The sequence below is a fragment of the Dipteris shenzhenensis genome, chromosome 14 (assembly GCF_047967505.1).
Source record: "Dipteris shenzhenensis isolate YYH24624 ecotype China chromosome 14, Dip_SZ_1.0, whole genome shotgun sequence".
NCBI lineage: Eukaryota > Viridiplantae > Streptophyta > Polypodiopsida > Gleicheniales > Dipteridaceae > Dipteris > Dipteris shenzhenensis.
The window spans coordinates 46514465-46530547 of NC_141609.1; positions in this window are offsets into that span (position 1 = coordinate 46514465).

Genomic DNA, 16083 nt, shown 5'->3' on the forward strand with positions numbered 1-16083 from the left:
CATTGTGTTGTCAATCTCGCTGTGTTATCAATATAATAGTAGTGCTACATTAGCAATAAAGCAGCAACTCTTAACACAACAAGTCCTTAGAGCAGCGACTAGGTAACACAACGGGTGATTAAAGAAATGACTGATATAGTAGTGAGACAACTAGTAAACCAACCAAGACTGGTAAATCAGTGACACAAGTGGTAAAGCAATGATGACTGATGTAGCAGTGACTAGCAAAGCAACAAGACTAAACATAGTGGGTCATATATAGCACTGCGACTACTAACGCATTAGGTTCTGAGTTACTGCATTAACTTTTAAGTGGGGGTTGACCTCTAAAGTGATAGTTGTGAGTTCATGAAATGCCACATGGTATTAGGTGAGGTGGGTGGGGATGGGTGGCCAAGTGGCAATCTACATATCAGTCCATTGTGTGATAAAGCAATGATGATTGACTGAGTCAATGCATTATCCTTAATGCAGCGACTCACAATCTGGCTTTATTGCCAACTAGTTTTTTGTGCTCTCGAAGGATTTTTGAGTTTTTGTGCAGGGTTTGTGAGACAAATAGATGCTATACTACCTATTCTACCTGCTCAAACCAAAAAAGCACAAAAAATAACAACTTAAAAGTATCAAATAAGATTTCTGAAGGGGGTGGCTGAGAACTCGCTCCTCCTTCAACTCAATCTGATCCAAACTCATTTTTTAGTGTTTGGGAGTGATATTTGACCCCACACACTCTTTAGCAATCATCCCAACTAGCTATTCGTACAATGTTGTGCAAAAAACACTAAAAAACAAGCTCAAATGCATGAAAAACAATCTAGGGGCAGAAATGATAGTTTCTACTTTTCCTGCTCCAAACTCACACTTTTCTCTTTGAATCCCATCCTATACTCCACTAACAACACTTCTAGCTAAGCTAGAAGCATTGTGCAATGGGATGGTAGTGATAGAGAGCTTGTGCAATACGAAATCGTACCTCAAATCCCCCAGCAACGGCAACCAAAATGTGGTCCCGTGGTGACTCATGTGCCATGGGTATCTTGGAAGAATTCCATTGAATCCTCTACTCGCAAGAGACTCCTTGTGAGAGCTTTGTATGCACAAGCCTCATGCTTGTGTCACCCAAGCATCTACTAGATTGTGTGCAAGTGGTTCCATGAGGAAGGAAGGAAAGAGTAGGGAGAGAATGGGAGAGGAAAGAAGGGAGTGAGGGCAATAGGAAGGAGAGGAAGAGGGAAGGGGATAGTGGCAATCACAAGACAACTTCGCAAGAGGAAACAAGAAGAGGGAGAGGGGAAGAAGAGAGAGAGGGGAGGGAGAAGAGAGAGGGAGAGGGGAGTGGAAGGGAAGAGAGTGACCAGCTAGGAACGGAATGGAAATATGGAGAGCATAATGAAAGGAAAAATGGAAAGGAAAGAAAGTACAAGTGCAAGGCAATAACCAAAATACTCACAATGTATTGATAGCTTAATGTTGACTGATGTGATAGACAATAGACAAGTACAACACTATATAGTGTGCCACTAGACTCTAGAAAGTCACAATGTCTATGGGATATCTCCCAATATGACATGTGGCATGTCTAGGACTCACAAGACTATAAAACCACACCTAGACCACCTAGAACATTCATTTTAGACTCACTTTGGCTTCATATTCCAACACTACCAAAATTTCATCTTGATCAATAAAAATAGGAATCAATTCTATGTGCTTCTGACCTATCCATTTGAAACCCCCATCCATCTCAATTCTGTTAGATCCAGCTTCTATCTACCCCCCATGCATCCTAGAGTATCATTGTTCCATAAGGTTCTTCTTTCCTAGATGGGGAGCATATCAAATCAATTGAGATTGAACATCATCTTCAACTTATTATTTGCTATCCAAGACTAAGACTGTCTATCCCACAGCTCCTCTTCAACCCACTAACCTCATGGCAGTTGTTGTCCCCAACGCTCTGCTTGTGCAACTAGGTGCTCGGAGTGACGAGGCTCATAAGGAGGATCAGGCAGACCTAGAAAGTGAGTATTCCTATTATAAAACTTCTACAAAAATTGATTTGCTTCTTTCCACCAAGGAGGGCGAGGAGGAAGGTACATGCTGGTGAAGGAGTGGGCACATAGCTCCAACCAAAAACAAAGGGAACACCTTTGCCACTTTCTTGCCTGAGCGAGCAGCGAGCAATAGCCTCCACAATGTCTTGAGCCAACTCTTTATACTTTGCATGCCAATCTTCTTCAACAAGTACTAGTTCCTCGACCACACCCTTTCCCTTGTCCGCATCACCGCTCCCACCTACTGAAGTGCTGGAATCCATCGGGCCAGACATCAACTGCACCAAAGAACCACTTTGTGGTATTGACCCCACATCAGCACCCACATCACCATGCACATTTGATCGGCATTAGAGCTGAACAACAGCCCAACACATCCTCTTGCTAGCTTGCAATCTATCAATCCCACTTAGTATGCACTGTCTCCTTGCAAAGCCTCGAGGAGTGAAACCATCTGCTCCATGTTGATGCTAACCGTGCCAAGGAAAGATCGCAAATATTCAGCTAGCGCATCAGACATACATCGCCAGCTCTTCATGAACGCATGCAATGTACTCTGCATGCAACTATTGTGTGGCCTCTCAGTGAGCCTCTGCCACCTACACTTGGGCTTCTAGAACCGCAACCTAGAACTGCAACCCGCTCCTCCAACTGCTGCATCCTTGCACTCTGGCTTTGTAGTGCCTCGCTCTCACTCCGCATCTAAAAAACGTTGGTCTCTAGTGCATATATACGGGAGAGATCGGTCCCCATAGAACTCTGCAACGCCAGACACGCTAAGAGCTGCACACAAAATTGTAGCTATACATGCGTTAATTGTAGCTACAAAGTTATTCTACTTGATGGTGTTGAAGAGACCACCAAAGGCTCAAAAACCGCAGTGACCTCCTTTATTGCTAACACTCACCCCACCTCTGTCATGTCTACCGTCACAGTGGAAGTAGCCACCATTGTGCCTATTGTGCACTAGAGCTATGCCAACCATCTTCGAGTGAGGGAACCACTGCCCAGAGAGTCTCCCGATGAGGTACCCACCACAGTCGTCATCATCACAAGCACCACTGAAATGGTCACCTGCTCGGAAGTCACTGGTGGAGGAATTGGGGCCACCACACTGAGCTGACACAATGATACCCCAACACTTTGCAAATTCACAGGCACCCCTATTGATGTCGCAACTGCATGGGACGGAGTAAGGGGGCAATAGTAGGAGGAACTGTCACTAGCACACCCTATGTGCCACGAGGACCTTGACACCACTATTTCTTATTCTCTTGACTAGATGGGCCTTCATCCATGACCTGTGGAAGACCTTCTAGCTCCAAGGTGAGGATCAGTGCCATCATCCATCAAGGAGCAGTTGAGGTAAGTTGTAAAGGATACAAAATTTCCAAAATTTGGTCGATCTTTGAATTCACAGCCTGCTATTTCTCCACCGCCATTGCCACCCTCTGTGCTTCTGCATGGATCCTATCCTTCAAAATTCATGCCCAAGGCACTAGTCTCTGCTCCACTATTGTGATCATCCCATGAGTCTTGGGAGTAATTTTATACATTTTGGCTTGCAAAAAAACTGAATCAAGTATCCACCGATAGAAATCATGAACTTGAGGATCCCTACAAGCACTCAACTTGTACTCAAGCTAGGTTGCCAAACTCTGCCACCATCTCCGCAACCAAACACAAAGGTTGCGCCCCACTAGCTCCCCATCCATAGGCAGGAATAGCCACTTATGGATCAATTGAGTTGTAAGTAGCTAATGATCACCCAAAAACTCCATAGCCGATCCGACCACCAACTGTTGACATAGTGCAAAGGCCGCCGAGTGGATGTTCACCTTCAACCAGTTGATGCTGCTAAAGCTCCTAATCCTCAACCTTTGCAACCCTGCGTCGATTGATGGAGAATCAATATAGACCAGTGGCTGTAGGAAGGGATGAAACTCTAAGTGCGCCATCACCATAGGAAGTAGTAGAAGCTGTGAACCGAATGCAAGGAGAGCAAGGAAGGTGAGGGACATTGAAGCAACTAATAGAGTGATGAAGAAGATGATGAAGGTTATGAGTGCATGCAAAATAGTGACAAAATACTACATTCTTGATTGACAATACCCCTCCTTGACGACAGGGCATTGCATGGCAGCTAGGACAAGACCTCGTAGCTCTCTTCTGTCATCATGCATCTTATCACGTAGCCACATGTCCTGCAGTGATTGCTCCACTGCCTCCACCTCAATCTAGGGACTCTGTGACTCATTAGATTGTGGAAATGGACATTGAAGACTCTTGTCATGATGATAAGGACACAGTCAAAACCCATTGACTGGATGTGGGATAATGCGCCTCTACAGATTCGCGTGAGATAGAACAAGCTTGACCCCCACTCATGAAAGATCCAAAAAGGTCCTAACCACTCCAACTTCAATTTCCTCGGCATTCGCCCTAAGCGACTGTTGAACAACTCAATTGCCCACACTCAAAAAGCTTCTTTTTCAAAGCCAAATCCACCCTCCACTTTTGCCTTACTTGAACCTCCATGGTAAGATTATAGCTTTCCATCCATATGTCATCTAGCTAATCTAGCATATCCAGGCGAAACACCATAGACTCTACAGAAGAAGCATGTTCTCTACCACAATCCGCAAGCTCATAACCACATGCTCGATCAGTGTGGTAGCCTCCATCTCGAACGCCAGCTTGAAAGGAGTCGGTTCGGTCACCACCTTGAATGACGTGCGGTAGGCGATAGTGCAGCATTGTCACATGTGCTAGAACAAAACTCAAAGGTGCACCTGTAAAGAAAGGCAGCACGGTGCTAAAGTGGCCAGTACAGGAGCAAGTGCGACATCAAGTCCTAGAATGGGTGGTGGAAGAGCCCCCTTTGATGAAGATAGTGGAGCAAGAAATGGCGACTAACATGCCATGCAAGGTGTTGTTTGCAGATCCGATTGCGCACAATCAGAGCCGGAGATTGTCTAGAAAAAGTTCAAGCTTCATCTACCTAGCAATGGTCCAAATGTGGTCAAAGCAACTCCAATTTTAGTGGCAAATCAACCTAAGAGGTGGGCAAATCTCCACTGCAAAAGCCTGACATGGAATCCCTTCTAGAGGCACATTTGGTACCCAAGTCCCATCGACAATTGCAAAAATCCCTCAACAGGGAGTTCGAGTTGGAAGAGGTCCATGTATGCCAAACTAATTCTTCGCCTGTGCCGGCAATCCCTCTCATGGATATGCTAATTCCTATCATTATGGCAAAGGCACAAGGCCGCAAGTTCGAGCAAGTTCTGGTTGACAGGGTTTCCAGAATCAACATCGTCACTCTGAAAACATGCTAGGAGATGGGATGTATGTCGTTGGAACTGGCACCATTCCTAGTTTGCATGGCAGATTAGCACAACAAGTTCGTGCATTAGGGATCTTGCGAGCGGTCATCTTAGAGGTGGCCGAAATCTCGTTCATAGACTCCTTTATGGTGCTAAATATGGAGGCTCTGACCCCGGAATACATTGTGCTATTGGGCAGGCCCTGGCTGTGCCAAGCAAAGGTCAAACAAAATTAGGAGCACAATGCCATTTCTGTGCAATGAGGCAAGAAGAAGGTTTGGGTCGCAATGGGTCTAGCGGCTCCCTTGTCAGATGCAATGCAACTGATGCTAGCAAAAATGGTGAATATGGCAGATGGCCTGGATGGTGATGAAGAAGAGGCATTCCTCAAGGCCAATTTGGACTTGATACCGCTATTTGTGGTCAATGTGGAAGAAATTACGGAGCACTATCTTCACCAAAATCCTTTTGTTGACTCCATCAGCACAGTCCAAGATGAGGTTGCCGAGCCAAAATGGATCTACAGGATCTTTTGGAGCAGGAGTAGGAGGACCGGATGGGTTGAATCACAAGGGTGTAGGAAGATGTGCTCGACATAGTCTTTTTGGGGAAAGATGGCACATCAAAACCAGTGAAGATCAGCACTCTTCTAGCAGCAAAATTCTAGACTGCACTGGTGACGTTGTTGACTGACTTCTCTTATGTGTTCGCACCTAGGACTATGCCGATATGAAGGACTTGGATCCAAAGTTCTACCAACATCGGGTGAACTTGAAGCCGGATTCGTCTTCAACCAAGACAAAGAGGTTTCGAATGAATCTGCATGTGGCTAAACAAGTGCGGGAGGAGTTGGAGTGCCTATTAAGGATGGGATTCATAGCACCAATTGAGAATCCAGAGTGGATCTCACCAATTGTCATTGTGCTCAAGAAGAATAAAAAGATGTGGATCTGTGTGGACTACCGCAAGCTGAATGTTGCAACTGTACTGAATCCCTTCCCTTTACCCTACATGGACTCAATGCTAGATGAAGTGGTGGGGCATGAGGTGTACTCATTTCTGGATGGGTACAGTGGATACAACCAAATCTGGATGGCTCCAGAAGATCAATCAAAGACAATGTTCATAACGCCTTGGGGAGTGTATGTGTGCACAGTGATGTGGTTCGGACTTCAGAATGCTCCATTCACTTTTTAGCAAGCCATGTAGTAAATTTTTGGCCCATATTTGACAGGTTCATGAGGTTCTTTTTGGAGAACCTCAGTGTGTTTGAGACATTCTTGGAGCATTTACGGAAGTGCTTCTAGCATTTCCGGGAAGTGTCTCTCAGTCTGAATCCCATGAAATGTGCATTCGCAATGAGGAGCGGCCGGACTCCTGGGTCATTTCATCTCAGCAAAAGGAATTATGGTTGATTCCAACAAAGTGGCCATGTAAGCACTTGCACCAACGACACCAAAAAAGTGTCTACAGTTCTTGGGTTAGATTCGCTGGCATGGCCGGCATTTGCAGTTCCTGGCTCACATGGCAATACCTCTAAATGCGCTAGCTCATGTGGAGCCGAAGGCGTTTCTGTGGATGGATGAGTGCGACAGGGCATACAGGCAACTCAAGATTCACTTCTCATGCACACTGGTGTTGATGTCCCCCGACTGGGAGAAAAGTTTTCATATGTTTGTCGATGATTAGATGAGACATTAGCATTGTACTGATGTAGGAGGATGTCGATAGATGGTACTACCTGATCTATTATGCGAGCGAACAGCTTTCAGCAGTTGAGAAGAACTATTTCGTCAATGAATGGGAAGGGTTGGGAATGAGATCCCATTCTGTTAAGAAATTTTGGCATTACCTGTTTGGATGACCCTTTGTGTTTCATGTTGACCACTCCACATTGTTGTACCTAGTGAAGCAGCAGAATCTCATGGGTCAACTGGCACCTTGGGTGTTGTTGCAGGAATATGGTTTCGACGTCATCCATCGACCAAGATCCCAACATGCAGTGGTCGATTACGTGTCCTGATTGGAGTACAAGGAGATGCCGACTAGAATGGAAGATGAGTTTCTCGATGCTAAGCTAGCAGCAATCTTCCAAGCGGATCCAATCCAAGTTGAGCCCGAGGTGGTTTCGGGAGGCCTGTGGTCATGGTATGATGAGATATTATCATTCCTAACCATCAGGGTGATGCCTAAGTACCTGAATCAAGATCAAAGGAAGAAATTGGCATTGCAAAGACAATCCTTTGAAGCGGTGCTAGTCAACTCTACAATAGGCATTTGATGGAGGCCCTGCTACAATGCGTTTTGCCTCATGAGCAACATGCGGTTCTGATGGAGGCACATTGTGGTATTTTGGATGGGCATTTTGTCGGTCCGATCACAACAAAGAAGATTCTACAAGCGGTCCTATGGTGGCCAACCATGCAAAAAGATGCCCGATGGTTCACAAAGAGCTGCGATCTCTGTCAGAGGTTGGTTCCAACCCACAGACCGGATGCCCCTACACCCCATTTTGCCACTTTAACCATTTCAAAAATGGGGGATGGACTTCATGGGTCCATTTGGGCCAGCTGCGGCTCGCACGAGGAACTGCTATGTGCTTGTGGCAACTGACTATTGTACCAAGTGGGTGGAGGCATGGGCATTGCAAGATAACACCACAAATTTGATCACAAAATGCCTCTATCAAGATGTGTTTACATGGTTTGGCTATCTGATCGAGCTGGTTAGTGACAGGGGTACTCACTTCATCAACAAGTTCATTAAGCAGATGAATTCCTTTTACATGGTGATTCACAAGAAGTCATCTTCCTATTACCCAAAGGCCAATGGATTGGAGGAATCGACAAATCATACATTCAAGCAGATCATCTCGCTTGCTGGTCAATGAGCACCACACAAATTGGGCTGTAGATATGCTCTCCCCATAAGCTAAAAAGTTAATGGAGAAAAATAAAAGTTGCAGGAGCCAAAGCACAAAGTTTCACTTCATAAAATGGCAGATAAAAGTCAAAATTAGAGATGCACGACCAAAACAGCAATGCAGACATAAAAATTTGGAACTTGCAAAGAGAAATATCGTCGTTCTTAAAAATTACAACGCAAACATGCACAAATGCCCAATCATTAGAAATAGAAAATGGACAAACAAACGTGCTTAGATTGTTCAACTGTCTGAGAACTAAGACAATCGAGAAACTTTACTCCGAATCACTTTGTTTTTATACTGTGCAAAAACAGGAAGGGCATGCGAACAGTAGCACTACAAATGAAACAGATGAATCATAACTACTCATTTCATCCAACTGAAGTAGCGTTGCCACCCAAAATATTCAACTAAATTGACCCCATGGAGAAACCAAAGTGAAACACAAGTCACAAAACAATACACCTTCACACCAGTGTTCACAGAAAAACAGACAAAACAGGGTTAGAAACACGAGAAAGGGAAAACAAAGATATAACAGTAGAACCGCAAGATGTGCTACATTCCATCATAGCAAAAAAAATTCAGATGCCTGTGACGACTGACAATGAGTAGAAATAAGACATCAATACAAAAGAAGAAGACCATACACTCTTTTACCAAAAGCTTATGGAGTCACAAGTTCAAATCACTCTTGACCAGTTATTGAACTTGGTTCCAACCTTCAAACATTAGATTTGCAAGGAATTGCTAACACAAGAGTCAAATACATGCAAAGACTATAAAGCAAGTGATGATGAAGAAGAGACTCTAGACATTTATACATCTACAATTGAAGATGTGGACTATCAAGTGCCACTCATTGATGTCATATACAAAAGGCAAAAAATTCCAGAAGTTTTAGTTGATGGAGGTTCAGGTATGGATATCCTATCAAAGGATATATTTAAAAAAATTTGTTGTAATGAGTTGGTTCCACCACCATTCCAAGTGAGGATGGCTGACCAAAGAAGAATCCAACCTCTTAGAATCTTGAGAGGTCAAGAAATTACAATCATGGATATGACCTTCACAGTTACATTTGTGGTACTCAGAATGGAGGAAAAGGATTATGCTTACAACATGCTCTTGGGTAGACCATGGTTGAGAGCTACCAAAGTTAAGCAGTGCACTCTGAACACACACATACAAAGCAGTGCTAATGCAGTGAGACCCATAAAGCACATGTAGAGTACTTTATGGGTCTTACTGCTTTAGCACTGCTTTGTATATGTGCTTATCAATGCTTAGCTGATTTCCAAGCACACCATCAAATCATCCTGCACAATCTGGACCATGGAGGTGTTGGGCATCTCCCCCATCGCATTTTGCCGCTCCGATCATTGGCGATCCCACTCTTGAGGTTTCGAGCATTCATTCTACCTATGCCCCTCTGCCAAATAGAAAAAGATTCAATCTGTGACCTTCGCCACTGCGTTCACGACCGTGATCACCGCCACCGCTACCTCTTGGCATAGTAGATTGTGGAAAGACAAGAACTCAGATGACAGTGATCAAGATTCAGAGGATGACAGTTCTGAAGATACTTTTGAGGAGGCTAGCAGTGAGGAGTCCAACTCGGAGGCGGACAAGAAAACCCAAAAATCCTCTAAAGGAGGAAAGGTCACTCCAGGGGCTTTTGGTGATGGCTTGATCCGCAAAGCCTTAAAAGGACTATGGTGCATGCACTGTCACAATTTGAGGCATTCAGCAATGGAGTGCACGCTCAATGAGAAATGGTGTGCAATATGCATGACCAACACCCAAAACACAGCGAGGTGCCACTATAATGGGCATAGACAACATGCAAGGGATCAACTGCAGTGGCCAGCTCCTGGGGAGCGGGATCCTTCTCCTGGGGAGTAGGATCTGGGACATCCGCTTTGGCTTTCGGGGACTTGCAATGCTTGGCCACTTGGCTATGAAGGGACTCTCCTGCTCGCACCGCTTGCTCCACAACCACTAGGAGCACCATCTTGACCTGATCCACTGTAGCCAATGCCATCCGCAACTTGCTAGGACAACCCTCAAATGAATTAGTCATTCAGCGGGCCATTATGGCTGAGGAACACATTGCAGAAGCTGTCAAAAGTGGGCCAAATTATCCTCCACATCCTAATTTCCCTGCTCCAACCATCGCAGTCCTTCCAAAGTTTGCGGTATCATTTTCTCATTATGAAATCTTCTCAATAACACAGTGCGGATGAGATCATATGTGGCAAATGGTCCACCACATACTCTGTAAGCCACCTCACCGCTTTACCCACACCAAGGTAGATTAAAACACTGCTTCCTGTTGGAGTGGCACCATGGGTTGCGGGTTGTTGATCGCATACACTTTCTCGAATTGTCTGACATGAGCATCGGGGTCATCGTCTTTCTTCCTCGAAAACTTAGTGTACTTGACCTGGGCCACCATCTATCTCCCTCTTGTAGGTGGAACCACTTGTCCACTCACTCCCGGTGTTGCTACACCCCCTACTGGGAGGGGTGTAATGGTGCGAAGTCTGAATAAATTGTGTATGGTTGCCGAAACCACTATCGAAGAGGATGACACACTCAACACCTAGCGCCCATCCAATGAGACCCGCACATGCAGGCATGGGTGCATGCGAGGTGGTGAGTGTGAATGCAAGGGCGTACCCTAGCATCAGTCAAACCCTTCAAGAGAAGCCGAGGAGTGATCGTCTTCATGACCAAGATCGCTCCTCCTCCAAGGTATCCGTGTTATTGGTGTCAAGGGATCAGAAGGACCCTATGATCGTGTTCGTATGCATGCCTACTATGTGGATAGCATGTGCAAAATCTACTCCCACGACCACCACATGGCATTGGTCAAGGTAGCCACCACCCATGCATCACCAGAAGCAAGGTGTTACAGCTCTATTTGCATCAAATGGATTGCGGCTTGAAATTCCTGAATGTGACGTCTCACTGTCGCAATCTCCTCTTGAACCTCTACATGACTGTGTACCATAAACTCCCATGCGATGTTCCTCTGCAATTGTAGTAGGGCGAGGATGACATGGGAACTGAAGACACCCTACAGAAGATGGACCACACACTAGATTGTGACTTTTCTTGCATGTGTAGTAAGAATGTGCATTGTGATCACCAATGTGTAGCGTCAATATACCACACAAATGCTATAGGATACACAAGAGAAATACACAGTACATCATCTATGGAAAACACAGAGAACAAGGAAGAGATAGATCACTGTAACACTATGTAATGCATATCTCTGATATTAAGAATGGAAGTTGGAATGCTAGTAATAGCATGCATACAAGACAATGGTTGGGAACCATTGAGAATTGTCGGCAGTTGCGTCTAGCCTACCCAAACACACCCCTCGCGATCCTTGTTTTGCTAACCCGCAAAGTTGTTGCTAACTTGCATGGTTATGCAATAACAAGGACCCACAGTGTCTCAAAAAATCTGGTAAGGCTCTATGGGCAAACTATCCTCAGTTGGTGTCTTCCCTTTTGCCATATTTTCTACTGCCTCTTTTAGTTCTCCTAAAGAAAGAGGTCTGTCAAGCAAGTAGAGTCAAAAGAAGGAACCACCCTTTATCGTGCTAGGTTACATTTTTCTCTAGCTTTTATCTTCTCTTTGTCTCTAGCTTTTGGTTCAAAAACAATCCCCTTGAAATGTTCCATGAAAATATCAGTAATTTCTTTCGTATTAGTAATTGATCTACCATCATTGACCCTTTCTTGTGCATTTTTTCCCCATATGTATTTAAGCACTCTTTCCCCCACTCCTCTTTCCAAGAAAAGATGAGTATGACTATGATTTGAAAAATGGAGAGACTTGTATGACTTGCATTTACATATCAAAAGCATTACATAAGTCTTTAGATAAATAAAGTCTATCTATCTTAGAGCACGTCTGTGCAACTCTCCTATCTCATTGTTTGACCAAGTGAAGGAAGTTTCCTTTGAAATGTCAATAGGATCTACTTCTTCCTTTAATCCTTCCCATGCATCCTTTTCACTACCTCTTATAACATTGCCTAAACCTTGCCATCTCTCACTTCTAGTCTCAACCATGTTGAAATCCCCCATTTAAATAAGAAAATTCTAGCCCAATTTCATGTGCCCCTCAATACTACAATTGTTCTAACAATGCTTTTTTCAAATGTTTATAGCAATTCCTAAAGCTGCACCACCTTTTCCATCCACATAGTTTAGTAATAAACCAAGCCCTTTGGTTTATCTGCTTGTTCCAATTGCCATCTTAGCTAATTTCTTCCAACTTTTAGTTCCTGTAGAGCTAGAAAGTTTGGTTTGTATCTAAATTTTTTAACCATCTTCTCAAAATAATAGGATTGAGACTATTAGTCATCCCCTAAATGTTGAAGCTCAAGAAGATGACTTTTTCCTCATTATTGTCCTGCATCATTGGGTGTTGTTCTTTTTCCTTTTCTTTTTGATAATGGGAGTCATCGTGAAGCCACTATTCCTTTTTTCTCTAGGATCTATAGTTGCTGTAAATTTCACTCTAGCATGTTCCCTTGGGGAGATTTTCCAACACTGGGTGTCTTCTTCTCGTTGTTTGCTTTCTTACTTTTAACCACTATAAAGGGGGACTCCTTATTTTCCATATTGCTTGTATCAGTAGTTTTAAGCTTCTCCTTAAAACATTGGAAACTAGGGACTAGATCAACCTCCTCCTCTTCCTTTGAATTGTCTAAACCTTCCTCAAGGAGTACATCAAAGGAATTCTGATGAACTATGATGCCCTTTCCTTTGTCAACTCTAGTTTTCTACTCCACCACCCTTTTCATTTGAGTCAATACATGTTGCAAGGGCTTTGGAAGGCTCTCCTCTATTGGTTCTCCCTCTTCTTCTTCCATTGCAATCTCATTTTTCATCTCACTCACCCAAGACAAGCAATCTCTTTTGAAATGCCCTCCCAACCCACAAAGGAAGCAAGAATTAGGGATATACTTATGAAATTATTTATGTTATTAGTTCATTACCTTGTTCGTTTAGAAATTTGATTGCTTCAAGAAGGTCAACAACCAAGTCCATCAGAACACAGGCTTGGGAGCTACCTCATAGATTAAAAACTTCTCTATTTCTAAACCAAGGAGCTTGCCAAGAGGGGCATAGAGTGTCTCCATCTAAGGGAAGGGGGAGAGAGAGACAAAGAGAGAGAGAGAGAGAGAGAGATTAGAAAATTCCACCCAAATTGAGGATTTTGTAGGCGGGGGGTTATCCAAGCCCTCGGGCACCAAGTAAGAATACCTATAAAAATTTTAAGTATGAGATGAACTTAACTATATGACATGAGTAAAAGCTAGTCAAATCAGCATAATTGTGTTCTACACTAAAACAGCTTCAAATACGTCTTTACACCTTGAAATTTGGGTAACCCATGAAAAAGTTACATGCTTTTGAGAGGAGTTGGGTTTTTTTATTTTAGTGTATTTTTTGTTTCAAACCCCCTCATCCAAAAGACCCCCCCTTTTTGGATGAGGGTGGTAGCATGATACATATTGAGTTGGCACCCCAGGATCTAAGCAAAAAGAGGGATCCCAAAGATGAACAGAGAAAAGGCTGATTTCTCATAGTCCAAGTTCCATTCCTCACACTACACTTTCAATATCCACCTTTTCAAAAAGAAAAGTATGAAAGAATTCCTAATAATGAAATGGATGTTTGACACTACTGTGAGGCCTTTCTTCATCCAATTTTGCCTCACCCATCCCTTGAAAAAGATTGCTAGAGGATGCAGACCATGAATGTAGCCAATGATTGCATTAGCACTAAGCCACCTTTTCATTTCATTCAAAATACCATAGTGATGCTACCTGAAATAGTTCCCATATCTGGTTGACTAGTTGCCTTGCTTATATCATTGGGTTCATAGTCTTCTTGGCCATTTGCATTCTTTGCAAAAGCCACATTACTGAAGGTTTCCCTTGTGCTAGAGCTGAGCGGATCCCAAGCGAACACCTTTGGGCTTTGAAGAAGCTTTTGGAGCCTTCTTGGATTGCTCCAGCATAGGAAGGGTTCTACACATCATGGACGCACTTATCCCCACTATTGTTTGTTGAGGTCGGCTGCAGCTTCCCAAATCTAGGCTTTGCAACTTTCCTTTGGACAAAAGTGCAACTATCATCTTTCTTGGACCAAATAATTCATCCAAGCTCAAACACTTGGCTTGTTGTTGTAGGTCCATTCCCAGCTCCTAAGCTGCTGCCTCCAATCTTGTTGAAAGAAGTATTCTAATTGCATTTGCTTCCAGGGAGCCATCATTTTCTGCTAAGTGTAGAGTGAATCCTGGGAAAGAGACATTGCTTAGGAATCACCATCCTAGTAATTATCACCAGGACCCCTTGATTTCTCCACCGCTTGAGGAGACCATCTCGCTTCAACCATGGGGTCTACATGAATACAATTTGGTACAAGGCATGTAATTTTGTGTAAAGTGTAGATAAATTTTAATATGTGAAATTACAAATTATCAAGAAATAGCTAATTCTCAAGACATTGAAATATATAATTTGAAAGGTGTAGATAAAATTTGGAATGTACAATTACAAAATTCTCAAGAAATAGCTAATTCTCAAGACATTGAAAGATACAATTTGAAAAGTGTAGATAAAATTTGAAATGTACAATAACCAAATTCTCAACAAATAGCTAATTCTTAAGATGTTGAAATATACAACTACAAGATTCTCAACAAAGAATAAAATCATCTCTTCCATCGGTTGCATTGCTTCATCCTCATTAACCTTAAGTACATGTAATTTTGTTAAGATATCATCCATACTAGCATGTGAGTTAGGATCCTCCTTCATTAGTTCATTTTGGCATTCATTTAAAAGCTTTATTGCAACCTTGTTCTTGAACGTGTTTTTGACCATCATAGCCACAATCAACAATGAGTCAGCCACTTCTGTAAGCAACCAACCCACAAAATAGCTATTTGAACTTGCTAACCACAAGCCCTTTTCTCTTGGGCATGCACCTCAAGTTGCATAAAGCTTTTTTGGAAACTATGGAAACATCCCCAAGGGAGCGTAAGTTGAATCTTGCTCATGAGGATTATTTGTCCAATGTAAAAAAGTTTCCCTAAATTATTATTCCTATGTGCATGTATTTATTGTCAGACATGAATGAAGCATGTAGTTTCCTCCCAGTTTCCTATGTTCAAATCTATATGTATGTACTTTCTTGTGTGCACCTATTGAAAATTGCTATAGTGACATGCAAAGATTATTGTAAAAATAATCGTGCACATTGCTTTCTAAGAGGATGTCTCCTGTTATGGTAAGTTTCTTCTATTAGATACCAATTTCTTACAAGTTGTGGCATAAGTTTTGAGGGTGGAGGGGGACACATGAGCCTGTCATGGATACTTCCTCATTAAAACATGGATTGAGAGACCATAACTCCTCATCGTGTGAAAATCCCATTGCTTGACACACAACTCTTTGCATCACTATCATCTCTAAATCTATCTTTATCAAAGAATAAGCATGTGCATCTTTCTATGTACTTTCCTTTCTAGTATATGACATTGTCAATTTTATGTTGATACACCCATTTGACATTCAATGCACCTTTCTTTCCATCCCCTTGTCGAACTACTTGTCAACTATCAGCGTATCTAATGGGAAGCTCACATCGCAAGTACATCTGGCTCTAAACTACATCCCAATGATCTCCACTCTCCTACCCCATCTACAGTAGCAGCTAGATTAAGGGAAACCTTT